Source organism: Atractosteus spatula, chromosome 2, assembly GCF_055471065.1.
Source record: "Atractosteus spatula isolate fAtrSpa1 chromosome 2, fAtrSpa1.hap1, whole genome shotgun sequence".
Classification (NCBI taxonomy): Eukaryota; Metazoa; Chordata; class Actinopteri; order Semionotiformes; family Lepisosteidae; genus Atractosteus; species Atractosteus spatula.
The window spans coordinates 39784516-39798479 of record NC_142707.1 but is presented as its reverse complement, the minus strand read 5'-3'; positions in this window follow the sequence as shown (position 1 = coordinate 39798479).

Here is a 13964-nt window from a genome sequence, read left to right as displayed (position 1 = left end):
GAATACTAACCTGGTTTCATTAGTATTAAGAGTTATTAATGCAGTCTTTAAAGCATTAGGGACCACACCCATGGAAAGGGAACTGTTGATTGTATTGACAGGCAGGCAAGTCTTGAGTAAAGGGGTAGGGATTGTGATCCAGGAAACAAGTGGTTGTTGTACAGCTATTAATAATTTAAGTTAATTTTAAATAATATTTTTGTAAGTATAAACAACATGTATAATTATATGCTGTAACAAATTTACTCCAATTTTTCTAGTTGTATTTGGAATGGCAAGAGGATAAGGATTCACTTGATAACCTTACAGAGTCCTAAAACTCACATGGACACTAGAGTGTACCTAACATCAAGGTTTATTAGATGAAAATGTTTAAATAAAAATTTGGTTTCTCAAACATCAGTCCTGTCACGGACGTCCAAAGGGACTAACCATGGAGAGCAGGAGAGCGGAAAAAGACCCATATGCGTAGCGGCGGAACGGGAAAAAGGCCCGTGCTCGATAGTGCAAAGAGTTCAGGAGTGCCGTATAGAAACCTATGCCCTCAGGTAGCGGACGTGGGGCGACCTGGTGCTAGGCGGGTCTCAGGACATCCGAACGTCAATGCTGAGGGTGGGCAGAGTGCAAGACCCGGAAATATATAGCCCAAGGGAAAGAGAGGGACCGGAAGGCCAGCCAGGCAGGAAACTAGGGACAGGACGGAGTAGGAGCGCCCTCTGGCTGCCGAGGGTGTGACAGTTCTGTGGTGCCAACCTGAAAAGGTTTACCATTCTGTTACTAAAAGCATAATTTTCAGCATTCCTTTGATTGGGCCTGTTATTACATATTTATTGGTTATTTGGACAGAAGTCAACCACTTTCTTGGCAGTAGTCTTAGATTTCTCTTGCCATGGGATTGTACATTACCCTCTCATCCAGTAGTTAAGTGTTTCAAGAGCCACAACAAGAAATTTGGTCTCTACTCTTTATGACTTTATTCTCATGGCATGTCAATTAATTTGGTGGACCTACATGTGTTTTTTTGGAAAAGTCCTATAATAAAGGACATATGTATATTCAGTATACAGTACATATTGATGTTCATGACTTACTTCCTCTTAGATGTAATTAGTGTGAATCTAACAGTGAGCCTTTGGGTTATTCTCTTTCTTCAACATGATCTTTTTCTTTTCTGATACAGTATGTCTTACTGCACCAAAAAACAGTTGTGAGGTTTGCTGGAGTATGAGATGCCTTTAACTGAATTTGCTTATTCACCACTCTTTTTTTCAGTTTTATAATACATGTGTCTGTGGCTCCCCTTTTCTCATTATTTTATTTAATGTATTAAAACTTGTTTTTAAATATATGCAGGTTTGTCTAGCGCTTAATAGTTCTACTGTATGGACACACAGTGGAAACAGCAATGTAATTTTTCCTGGTTTCTATGTATGTTTTCAAAGGACTTGCAAAACAATTTTAAATTACTCATAAATCTAAAAATGTAGTATTCTTTAGTTAAGAGCTACCATTGAGCTATGACCCTTAGAAACAGAACAAGATACACAACAAACACAAACACTTCATGAGTTCCCTTCTACTGTGCTCTAAACACGTACTATTACTGCTCTCATTAGCACATACTCTAAAACATATGTTTATGTGATTTGACTCCACAAAATTGTACAATTGCAGTGATTTCAAATGTTTTTGTCAGTCACCTTTCTTTTTCTAGGAAAATTGATTGTGCATACAAGACCACACACCAAGAAATCTCTTTTAGTGAAATTAAAAACAATCTGGTCAATAAATTTGGGGCGACCGGCTATGAGCCAATCTTAAATCTTTCTAGGTGTTTACCCTTTAAATACACTCTGGTTACAGAATAGTAACATTCTGTATATTTGAAGCAATTCATAATTAAAACCTAAAATATTCAGTAATTGGTTCAAATTAGCTACTAAGAGAAAACAGGACACATAATGTGTACAAATGTCAGGCTATACTGTGTCCTTTATTCTGAGAACTTGTCCTTGTTCAAAAAAACAAACAATGATTTCTGACAAATGGTTTTGATTTATCTGCAGAGACAATTTCATTGCCGAAATAATTTGTTTCAGCCAAACAATTCACATTGAAGCACCAACATAAAAATCAACCCTCTGTTTTTTTTAAACCAAGGACAAAGTCAGAATCTAAGGGTTCAGCCTAGACATCATGTCTTTACTGGGGCTTCCCCTTTGACTATCTGAAATAAACTTCAAAGATCAAAAAGTTCAGATATGTTCTTTTTACCTTCAACAGCAGTTCTTTTCATCACCCACCAGTCATCTTTCATTTTTACATGCGTGGAGTTCAGTGCCAGACTTGCTCAAATTGACAATTCTTCAAGTAGTACACAATTGTTTATAGTAACACCCTGTCAAAAATAACAATTTAATTACTTGCAATTGGTGCAATTAGTTCATAGACTTAGAAATTATCAATATTGAAATGAACAATAAAAAAATATGATTTATACATGATGATATGATACATTTTAGCCTAAGGTATTTTAAAAAAGTGGCTTCCTTTCTGATACCAATGTTACTAATGCCATTATTCTTTTTCATTTTAGTCACTTCTTAATCAAACTTTAATAGATCTGTAGGCTCCTTTCTGCTTTTATTGTTTTTTCACATCCTATGGCAATATCTTAATAAAATGTCTTCCTTTTCTACTTTGTGGGAATTTTTATTTGAATAATTTAATTAACAATAAAATCATTTACAGTATATTTCCATTCCTTTAGGTCATGTTTTAGTCCAATGAAAATACTGCAATATGTTCAAGGCACAGCAGTCATTGAAAAATAGTGCTTCACTCATTCTGCACAAGTCCTACTGTGAAGAGCAGTGGCATTATGTTATAGTAGTTCAGGTGGGTAACTGCGTCAGCATGCGTAGGCTGCAAAGGAACAAGTAATAGGTTTATTCCATGATGAAAAAAAGAAGAAAGAAAACACAATGTTTCAGCCGTGGAGCCTTCTTCAGGTGTGAGAAAGACAAGGCAGTAAGCAAAGGTAATGTAGCGGGAGAACAAAGGCTGGGAGAGAGGAGGACAAGAGGCGGGAGCAGGGGACCGAAAAAGAGGCCAATCAAGAGGTGTGAAGTCAGAATAGGTGTAGAGAGGTGTGAAATGAAACCTTCAATGAATGGGGAAAATTTAGAAGAAAAGTAGTCTGTCGTTAAGAGAAGGGGGAAGGTATGATCCTAGCTGCAGGATAATTTTTGTTTTTGTAGTCTTTCTGATGTATGAGTTCGGAACACCATCTTTGAGAACACAGATGGAGAGATTAGAGTGGTCATGGCCATCAGAGGTGAAAGGGGAAAAAATGGGCTTTCCGGCTGCCTCGGTGCCCGGCAGGACACCAGGCCGCAGCAGGGTGATGGGTCGAACCGGTGTCGACAAGGTGGCAGGGTCTGCCCTCGATGAGGCAGGGAAGAAATAAGCCCCGGCTGTGGCCAAGCCTTCCCACAGCAGGCGGGGTGAAGCGCTCCTTCTGGCTCTCCGGAGCGGGGGTAGCGTCGCTCAAGGGCGGCCTTCCCCCCTTTAGGCCACCCCGCTTCTGTTTCCCAACGGCCTCCAGAGTCCCCGGGGATCCAGCGCCTGGCACTCCAGGGCGATGTGCCCCCTCTCCCCACAGCGGTGGAAGATGACCAGCCGTCGTCGCTCCCCCAGCATCACTGCGCTGGCCGTCCCCTCCTCCCCATCTGATTCCCCGTGCGCCCCTCCGTTGGTGCCCACGGGTCTCCTCGAATACGGCATCAGCCTGCTCAGCCAGAGCCAGGGCCGGCTCCAAGGGGATCGGCGCGGCCAGCATCACGTGGCGCTGCACCTCAGTTGGCACCAGGTCCCAGAGGAACGCCTGGAATGCTATCTCCTGGTGGGCCTCCTCCGGGAGAGTAGGGTAACCCTGGCGGGCTAATTAGGCCACGTCTGCGGCGACTGGACCCAGTGGCTCTCCCGCTAGGCAGCAGCGTTGGGCCAACCTTGCCCGGAGCAGTCCCGGCGCCTCCCCTCTCCTGCCAAAATGCCTCTGGAAGGCCGACGCCAACGCCGCGTAGTTGTACCGCTGGTCCCCAGGTACATCCAGCAACGCCTGGCAGGGCTTCCCCTCCAGGACTGCGGTGAGGTGGCCCACCATCTCCACCTGAGACCAGCTGTTTACCCAGGCCGCCATCTGGAACTGGGCCTCAAACATTTGCCATGGGATCTCCCCATTATAATGGCTTGGTCTCACCGGCGCAGGCTGGAGCAGGGGTGGCGGGCTGGACCCCGCTGGTCTGGCGTCTCTTTCCTGCCACATGGCCTGAGGCGGCCCGGGAAAGGGCCCCCCTTCCGCTGAGTAGGTCACCGTGGGGTAGCCCTGGTAAGGGCTGTGGCCACTGGCGGTACTGAGGGGTCGTCCTGGACCCTGGCAGCTGCTGCTCGCCCCCAAAAGGCGCTTTAGGGGGTCACTTGGCTGCTGGGGGAACCGGCGCTTCTCTGAGTCTGACATCATCGGCCGTTCACTGTCCATCCTCTCGCTTCTAACACCAATGTAATGAATTTGGGTTCATTGAGGACAAACACAGAGACTCAAACCTGTGGAGTTAAAAACTGAGCTTTATTTCTTCTACGTCACCACCCACCAGCAGCACTCCCGCACCCAATCGAGAGAGAAACACAAGACAAGCCCGCCAAGAGCGCGGGCCCGAGAGAGACAGAGAGAGAGAGACACCAAGGGGTGCGGAACCGGGGAACTACAGATGCAGCCATTCAAAGTGCGCGTTACAGACACGTACCGCAGGTGGCGTCGCTCAGTGTGACGCAAGATGACGCGTGGCACCGCAGTACGTGATTGGTTGACCAACAGGGGCACTCGTGGTCCGTTGGTCTGTTGTAGAAAGACTTACAGTACAGTAAACGTCTTTGCTGTGCCCGTTGTAGATATTGAATTTTACCACTGAAGGGAAATCTTAGTAGCTGAGCATAAAAAGAATAGGAGCATACTGTAACGCGTGTGAAGGCCATAAACGATATTAATTTTGGAACATAAACATACAGTATATAGCTGGTCTTGGTACTTTAAAGAAAAAAATACACACCAGTATTCCATTTCTCCCTAACGATTTTAAGCATCGAAGTATTTAACTAGCATGTGAAAAAGTGGTAGTTTTAAGCTTTTCTGCTAATATAATATGGAATCGCGTATATAAAGAATTTAATAACGGTATTCGTGTGCTGCGACAGGGCTGTGTAGGGCTGTTTCACCTGCCTGTTCATGCGAGCTGTCTTGTAGCCGACTGGTCTAGGTGCGTGACTACTAGTTTTTAAAATTAGTCAAGCAATATGAAGCATCTCCTTTTACGTTTAAGTCCCTTAAATACATTGAGCACAGCTTTCTCACCACTTAAGATTGCTTTTGATACCATCCTTACACAAAGCAGAAGGGAGATCTTAGTGCCTGAGCATAAAAAGAATAGGAGCATACTGCAACGCGTGTGAAGTCCATAAACGATATTAATCTATCGATCTATTGTGACATCTACTGTAAATTACAGAAATGTTAAAAGTAAACAAAATAAAGTAACTAAAATGTGGTCTGAAATCACCCCTTTAGACACCCCTTTTACTTCACTGGTGTCAGATATGAAAGGCAATAGTCTCCCGTTCTGTCTGCTGTGTGTTGCAGCAGAGGGACTCCCTGCAGCTGAAAGGGGCAGAGTAACTTGCATGCCCTCTAGTTTACACATGCACGACTTTAAAAGCTAGCAAGACAGGTTTCGATTCACATTAGCTGGCGAGCCTTGTTAAAAAACGAATGATAATGTAACATGCCACTGTTCATGAACAAAGTTATACTGAGATTTCCTAAGATACGCGATTAAAAAATAAATAAATAAAAATTTGAATCTCCTGCGGAACACATTCCATAAGAATCAGCGGTTTTAAAGTATATATCGCCTTTAAAGGTGGCTTCTCAAAACGCTTTACGGGATAAAAACAACCAGAACAGCAGCAACAACAATATTGTATTTCGTTGCATTTTGAAAACCAAGTAATAACTTAACTATACAGTACGTGCAAACGTTTCGTATGTTGCTGTCGTGAATGCCTGCGTACCCATAAGTATTTTATTTGCCTTGAGTCTGTCTACAGTACCTCTGTCCCACTACCCCCCTCTCTCCCTCAATTCAATTCAATTCAAGGTGTTTTATTTGCATGACAGATGGGTACAATTCTTGTTGGGAATGTATACTTTGATATTTACACCCGGCGCGGCACCGAGGGAGCGTCTGCATTTATAACTTGGTTTTTAAAATTAGTCAAGCAATATGAAGCATCTCCTTAAACTTTTAAGTCCCTTAAATACATTGAGCACAGCTTTCTCACCATCCTTACACAAAGCAGAAACTGTCCGATGACTCACAGTACAAGTGGAAAGATTACAGATTTTAATCGTCTTTAATTTTGCCTGTGGAGTGTATCTTATTAAGCTATAAATTGTATTTTGAGTGCGTTTTTTGACTTTTTTTTAATTGCATTTTCGGCGCGGACAGCACATACAAGGGTTAATGAACTGCGCCAAGAAATTTAAAATAGTATTCTTTAGGTGTGAGGGTAGGAGTGGACCGCAGCAGGCATAATCAGCAAACCAGGAAAACAAAGAACGGGACAGGTGAGATGTGTATCCAGAAAGCGAGTGATCAGAAAAAGGAAATGGAAAACGCAGAAAAAGGAAACGCTTTACAGGATAAAAACAATAACAACAGTAGTGGCTGGGCAAACGATTTTTTTTAATCGAAATACAAATTGAGATACTGTACTGTATAATGATGTGCATGAACAAAGGTATACTGCAATTTTCCTTAGATACGCGATTAATGCTTCGTAGGAGGAGGCGGTCTTTTCCTCTTGTCTAACAGTCTGTCCACAAACAAAACATTCCTGTTAGACAAGAGGAATTGAAAAAAAAACAATTTTGTCAATGAAAACCGGTGTGTGTGTCTCTCCCTGCTGGATGTCCCTCTCACAAACTGCTGAATGAATAAAATAATTTTATTGAAAACGCGTTTGCGATTGTCTGGTATTTAATTTGGTCCCTTTTAACTGTTTTTCGATCTACTGTATTGCTTTGAGATGCCACTTTTAAAGGCGATATGTAAAATAAAGTTTTTTATTATTGTTATAGAGAAACATGATCAGATTTTCCCTGGTTCAGAAAAAAGTTCTAAAGTGCTACACATAACTTTCTTAATTCGATGTATTTAAAGCAGTGAACTACTGTAGGTGTCACATAACATTCAGAAATACAATCACGTATTTGACAAATAAAAACGATTATAATCTAATCCTTCCACATTTGATCCCAAAATCCCAAGAAATATAAATCTTGACGGGTAGAAAGCTATGCTGAAAGTTTATTAAGATACTTAGAAGACAAAGATACTGTATCAATTTATGTTGCATTAGCCTGATTATGATTAAAAAACACATATAATTAAACACGCGTTTGCGATTTAAATCAGAACACGATTTAAATCAATATAAATGTTTATATTGTAACGCATACTGTCCAGCCTCCATTTCTCTATAAAAATTTACTCTGTTGCACACACACACACAATAGAAGCAGGAACCGCTGTCAGAAGGGAAGATATGTTCAAAATATCGCAAATATCGATCATGTTGCGATATTTTGAAATATAAAAGTCAATTGATTGTCCATAATATCGCTATTCTATTTTTTCGAAGAAATGTTTGTTAAAAGAAAAGTCCAGCACCAGCTGGATTCGAACACACAACCCGCCAGCTGGTAGTCACGCACCTAGACCAGTCGGCTACAAGACAGCTCGCATGAACAGGCAGGCGAAACAGCCCTACACAGCCCTGTCGCAGCACACGAATACCGTTATTAAATTCTTTAGATACGCGATTCCATATTATATTAGCAGAAAAGCTTAAAACTACCACTTTTTCACACGCTATTTCACATGCTAGTTAAATACTTCGATGCTTAAAATCATTAGGGAGAAATGGAATACTGGTGTGTATTTTTCCTTTAAAGTGCCGATTCCTGGAATCTGACTGGCTGACACCCCTCTGAAGTGGTTCCATAAAATCTGGTATACGGAAAAGAAAGCGTTGATAAATACAAGTGTCTTTTAATACACTCTTTGCTGTGCTCTTGAGGATCCTTGTGATATTTTAAGCTCTAGTTGAATGATAGGTGTCGCATTTTAAATCATTTTCGTAGTTAGAAATTATGAAACGCCCTGTTAAAAGCAAGGAAGTTTTTATGCCCGTTGAAGTAAAACAAAATGCCTGACAAAGTATGGCTTGGACAGATTCCAAGTGCTTGTACAAATGTGCTAAAGAAATTATACTTTGAGTATACAGCTTGTCCAAAGTCATCCATTATTAATACTATTAGTAATATCTTCAGTAAAGGCTTTGATGCATAAATATTTCTGATAAAGGTAGGTTGTGTACTTTTGTCCAACTGAGCAATCTTGCTTTCATAAAATATACCAAGATTTTAATGACTGATGATTAACATGCTGTAATACACAGTTCAAAATTAAAAGCTCAAATGCTGTACATGAGAGGTTAAGCTCCCCCTGGCGGTTTTACAAGGCGACGCCGGATAGTTAACCACGTGACACCACGTTAAATGCGTCATGCCGCGTGATACTGCGACACGCCCACCGGGGTATGCCGCGAAATACCTCACTCATTTTGAATGGCTGCATCTGTATTTACATGGAAAACGGGCGATCTCCCCAGACTGTACGCCCGTTTCCATGTTACCTGGATACCTCTTGGGGGATATCCTCTATATCCTCTTGGGGGGAATATCCTCTTGGGGGATATTCTAACAACAAGTGATTATAAGACGATCTGTCAAAGTGCAATGAAATACAATATGCTGGACAGTATGCTTCTCAAAGCGCTTTACAGGATAACAACAATAACAACAACAATTTTACAAGTCCTGGGAGGAAGAATATCATCAATATTAATAATAATAATAAACTTTATTTTATATAGCGCCTTTAAAGGTGGCTTTTTTAAAAAAAAAACTTTTTTTAAATGCATTTGCATTTGCACACAGAGCAGTGTTTACTTGAACATGGAGATGTCATACTGAAAAATTCCTGCACACAACCATTGCAGCAGAATTTGCATCATTTGGCAGGGCTATGATTCATACAAGTGGTGGTGGATTTGGAGACAAAATGTATTTACATTGGGTTGCTGTAAGTGGAGCACTAATAAGCCCAAAGCTCTATTTATTATTTTACAAAAGAATGCACCTGACAAGCTGGACAGTATGCTTCTCAAAGCGCTTTACAGGATAACAACAACAATTTACAAGTTCTGGGAGGAAAAATATGATCAATATTAATAATAATAATAATAAAAAACTTTATTTTATATAGCGCCTTTAAAGGTGGCTCCTCAAAGCGCTTTACAGGATAACAACCGATGAAACAACAGTGGTTGGGGGTTGAAAATACCTGTGAAACCGGTTTGTTCACAATGTACTGTAGACACAGAGTGTTACACCAACGCATTAGCATGTTAAAGCGATTCCATTGAGGAGCCGGGCACGATAATTGTTTTGTTCCTTGATACAGTATCTGATCTGCAAGGCCATTTGGCTGCAGCGAATGTGAATTCTGTCTGGCATTACCAGATTGTGAAAAAATAAAAGTATTTTAATCAAGATTCCCTTATAAAATTAATGTGAAACAAAACAAAAACTAAAAATAAGATACAATCTACAGACATTCACAACATAAACATATCTTAAAACATTTGCATATATTGTTAAATTATTACTTTAAATATATACTTTAGGTTACTGAAACAGCCAGTTAATAAAATAGTTGCAATTTTGTTCTTGTTTGGAGGTGGGGATATTCTGACAACAATTGATTTAAAGACAATCTGTCAAAGTGCAATGAAATACAATAATTACGCTGGGTGAACGTTCCGAGGTCAAATTCTTCCACGACAGGGGTACCTTTAAAGCGCAGACGACGGCATCGAAAAATTTTGGCGCGCCCTCTCTTTAAAGCCCTGGCCAAATACGAAGACAGCACATACAGTTATAATTCAAACTGAATTAAAAACTACTCCTATTTGGCATTTTAGTTATGGAGGTGGAAAGACGCCCCCCCATCTCTGGGTGCCTGAGTTGTCGCCATCTTTAACCATTCCGTGTCCGAGTCGCAGCAGGTAGAGACACATTCGAAAAAAAGTTCATCCCGGCTACAATACATTATTTTTAGTATTTTTGTGGTAAGAGGGAGCAAAACATCAGTATTTACTGCTAGTAATTAGTGTACGATCTATAGTTGAAATCTGCGCCTAGATAAAAAAAAAGCATTTTCAGAGAGAAATTACGCTGTGTTTATGTAGAATAAGTGATTAGGTTTATGAGCAATCTAATTACTTATTCGTTTAAAACGCTATATAAAATAAAGTTTATTATTAATTTGTTGGACAGAGTGGTGAACATTATTATGCAGAAGACAAAGATAACGATTTACGTTAAAAGACATTTAATTAAACACGGGTTTGTGATTTAAATGGGAATGGGGGTGATAGGAACTCTTAATCTAAATAAAAATAAAATAAAACAGGTTTCGATAGTTAATAACCACTTTTTATGCACGAAACACGGGTTATTTTTCTTCCTCCTGATCAGTTTAGAAATCTGTGTACGCTGTAAGGTTTTTACTTCTTAATTAAACTTTTAAAATACATGTTTCGAACAGAAAGAAATCCTCTTCCTGGTACAGTATGTAGAGCAGATCAGCACGTCTTTTTTCCCCAATCAGAGGGGTGTCAGATGGTGTCAGCCAATCACCATTCTGAAGCCCTACCGTAATCTCTGGTATAGGGAGACCGCGGAATTCTGTCCCTTAGTTTAGATAGATGATAGATACTTTTATTGATCCCGTGAGGGAAATAAAGTAAATCACTTTCATTTTAGGAAATTATTAAACACTCGGTTAAAAGCAAAGGAGATTGTCTGTTATAGTGGACATAAAAACAAGAGTTTGCTGCGGCGTTATTGGAAACCCAAATTTAACAAAAAATCGCTGGCATTATATCCTAGAAGACACAGACCAGCGCCAGACCGGGAGAATGCCTGCAGTGTAAAAGAAAATGCCTGATGAACTAGGGATTGGACAGTTTCCAAGTGCTTGTACAATCGATGGAAATGTTCAAATAAATGTGCAAAAGAAATAAACAAAATAATCATTTATTTCTTTATCATATTGGCTAGCTAATGTCCTCTCTTTGCTAGTTAGTGGCTGTGTTTCTGCGTTGGGTAGCAACGGGTGACTATGTTCTCAGGCGGAAGATGTAAAAAGCTTAATTTTCGTGTTAAATAATTTTTTAAAATTAAAATTCATTCTATACAGCAATCGCATATTTGGGTACCGTTTCATAAAACTTTCATGCTTAAAATGTTTAGGGAGAAATGGAAGACTGGTGTGTATTTTTTCTTTAAACTACCAAGACCAGCCATACACAGTACAGTTTACACACAATAATGTTTATGTTCCTAAATTAATATTGTTTATGACCTTCAGATGCATTATGCTCCTCTTCTTTTTATGTTCAGCTAGTAAAATTTCCCTTTAGTGGTAAAATTTCATATAAATATTCAATACTAAGCGGATGTAAATGTAAAATGTGTACAGTTAAGAGATTAAATGATTAAATCTTTTCACTACCGACCAATGCACCACGAGTGCCCCTGTCGGTCATTTTGGCCAGCCAATCACTTACCGCGGTGCCCTGCGGTGGCTTGTGGGTAGTTGCCCGTACCGCGGGTTTGTACCGTGCATTTTGAATGGCTGCATCTGTATGTTATAGTTATGCTTCTCATCACAAGGTACTGGGAATCAGTCAAAAAAGACTGTTCGGAGCAAAGATATAGCAAAATACTAGCAAATATTAGAGGAAAACCTGCTCTGACCAACAACTGGGATAAAACTTAACATTTCAGCAGGATCCAAAATTAAATTTCAGTGGCTTAATACGAAAGTTAATGTCCTTGAGTGGCCCAGTCAAAGTCCTGACTTGTTACTTTGCTGTGAAAAAAAATGAATCAACTACATCAATAGAATTAATTTTGTATGTCCAATAGCTATTAGTATCATCAAGGCTGTGTGCAGTATTTTTTATTCATATCAAATATTTAATGAACTTTGAAGAAACATTAAATCCAGTTATGTATATTTTCCCAATCAAAAAATGAGAATACATGAGAATACAAAAATACAGAGCCTTCAGGAATTCCTCACATCAAACACAGTCTATTGTCCTTCATAAAGTGTCACTTTAAAAGATTGTTAATACCACAAATTCTTGGTCCGTTTTAACCATTTGATTTGAAAAAGATGGAAAACACAAACATGCACTTACATTTAAAATAATCTACAAATAAACTGTTTGTTATGTGATAAATTCCATTTAAAGGATAAAACATTACCATATATTTAAAAAGCATGCTGCTTTGAAGATGACAGACATATGTTTTTTAACACACTAATGTTTCAAGACTTATATTCTGTAAAGGTATTTGGATTCAACTAAATATCCAAGTCCTATACATACTGTACTGACTTCCAAACATTTATACGATGCATCCTGATGTTTAAGCTTAAAGCTTTTAAGTAGGACAGAGTTTAAAAATGAATGTAACAACGACAGTGCCAACTATTCTCTCTTCTGTGTGTATAATAGGAGTGTACTGTATCAGAGTGATGCTGTAATTTTCCAGCATCTAGGGAAATGGCTTAGCACAGAGCAGCAGTAGCTTTTTAGATTTATGCTCTTCATTGAAACAAAGCAACCAGTCATTGTTTTCACTATATAGAATAATAAATAAGGACAAATGGGGGTTCAGCCCTATACACATAGAGACACAGAGAATCATGCTTGTATGGAAATTACCACACCTGACACAGCCAAGGAGAGAGGAAAAAAATAATTATAGACTTAACTAATTAAATATATTACTGCAACTGCATGACTCTTACAAATAACAATGAGGAGTTGTAATTTGTAAGTTCAATACATTTCTGATAATTTAAATGTCTTTTCAAACATATGGAATTAAATATCCACCCCCATTCGAATGATGTCCCATTTTGACTGTACTGTATACCGTATACACACAGCATGTACTGTATATAACATCACAAGGCAGACACCGATGAAGATTCTTTGTTGTAACAGGGCATTACAAATGGTTTCTTTTCTGAAACTACCTATTGTGAAAGATCCCTGTTGCCTCAGTGAAAACACTCCACAATAGTGTCATGCCCTCTGCAGCCAGAGGGCGCTCTTTCTCTGTCCTGTCCCTAGTTTCCGGTCTGTTGTCCTTCCGGTCCCTCTCTTTCCCTTGGGCTATATATTTCCGGGTCTTGCACTCTGTCCTCGCTCAGCATTGACGTTCGGATGTCCTGAGACCCGCCTAGCACCAGGGCGCCCCACGTCCGCTCCCTGAGGGCATAGGTTTCTATACGGCATTCCTGAACTCTTTGCACTAATGAGCCCGGGCCTTTTCCCGTCTCGCCGCTACGCATATGGGTCTTTTTCCGCTCTCCTGCTCCCCACGGTTAGTCCCTATGGACGTCCGTGACAAATAGCACTGATGTAAAATTCAGGTTTTATTCACACTTTTATAACAAAGAAAACAACAAATTTAAAGCACAGCTGTTCTTCTGAGCTTTAACTGCATTTCTTCTGGATCCCTCTGTAAGTACAGTGGGGCAGCTAATCCACAGCTCTTCGGTGGTTTCCAAGTTTTCATTTCATTGCTTTTGATGTTTTGTTGATCCATTTCTCATTTTAGAAGTAATCGCTCTTTTTTCATTTCGTGTTCTTTTGATAGACCCCTAACTGGACCTCTGTGCTCTCTTCCAGTTGAT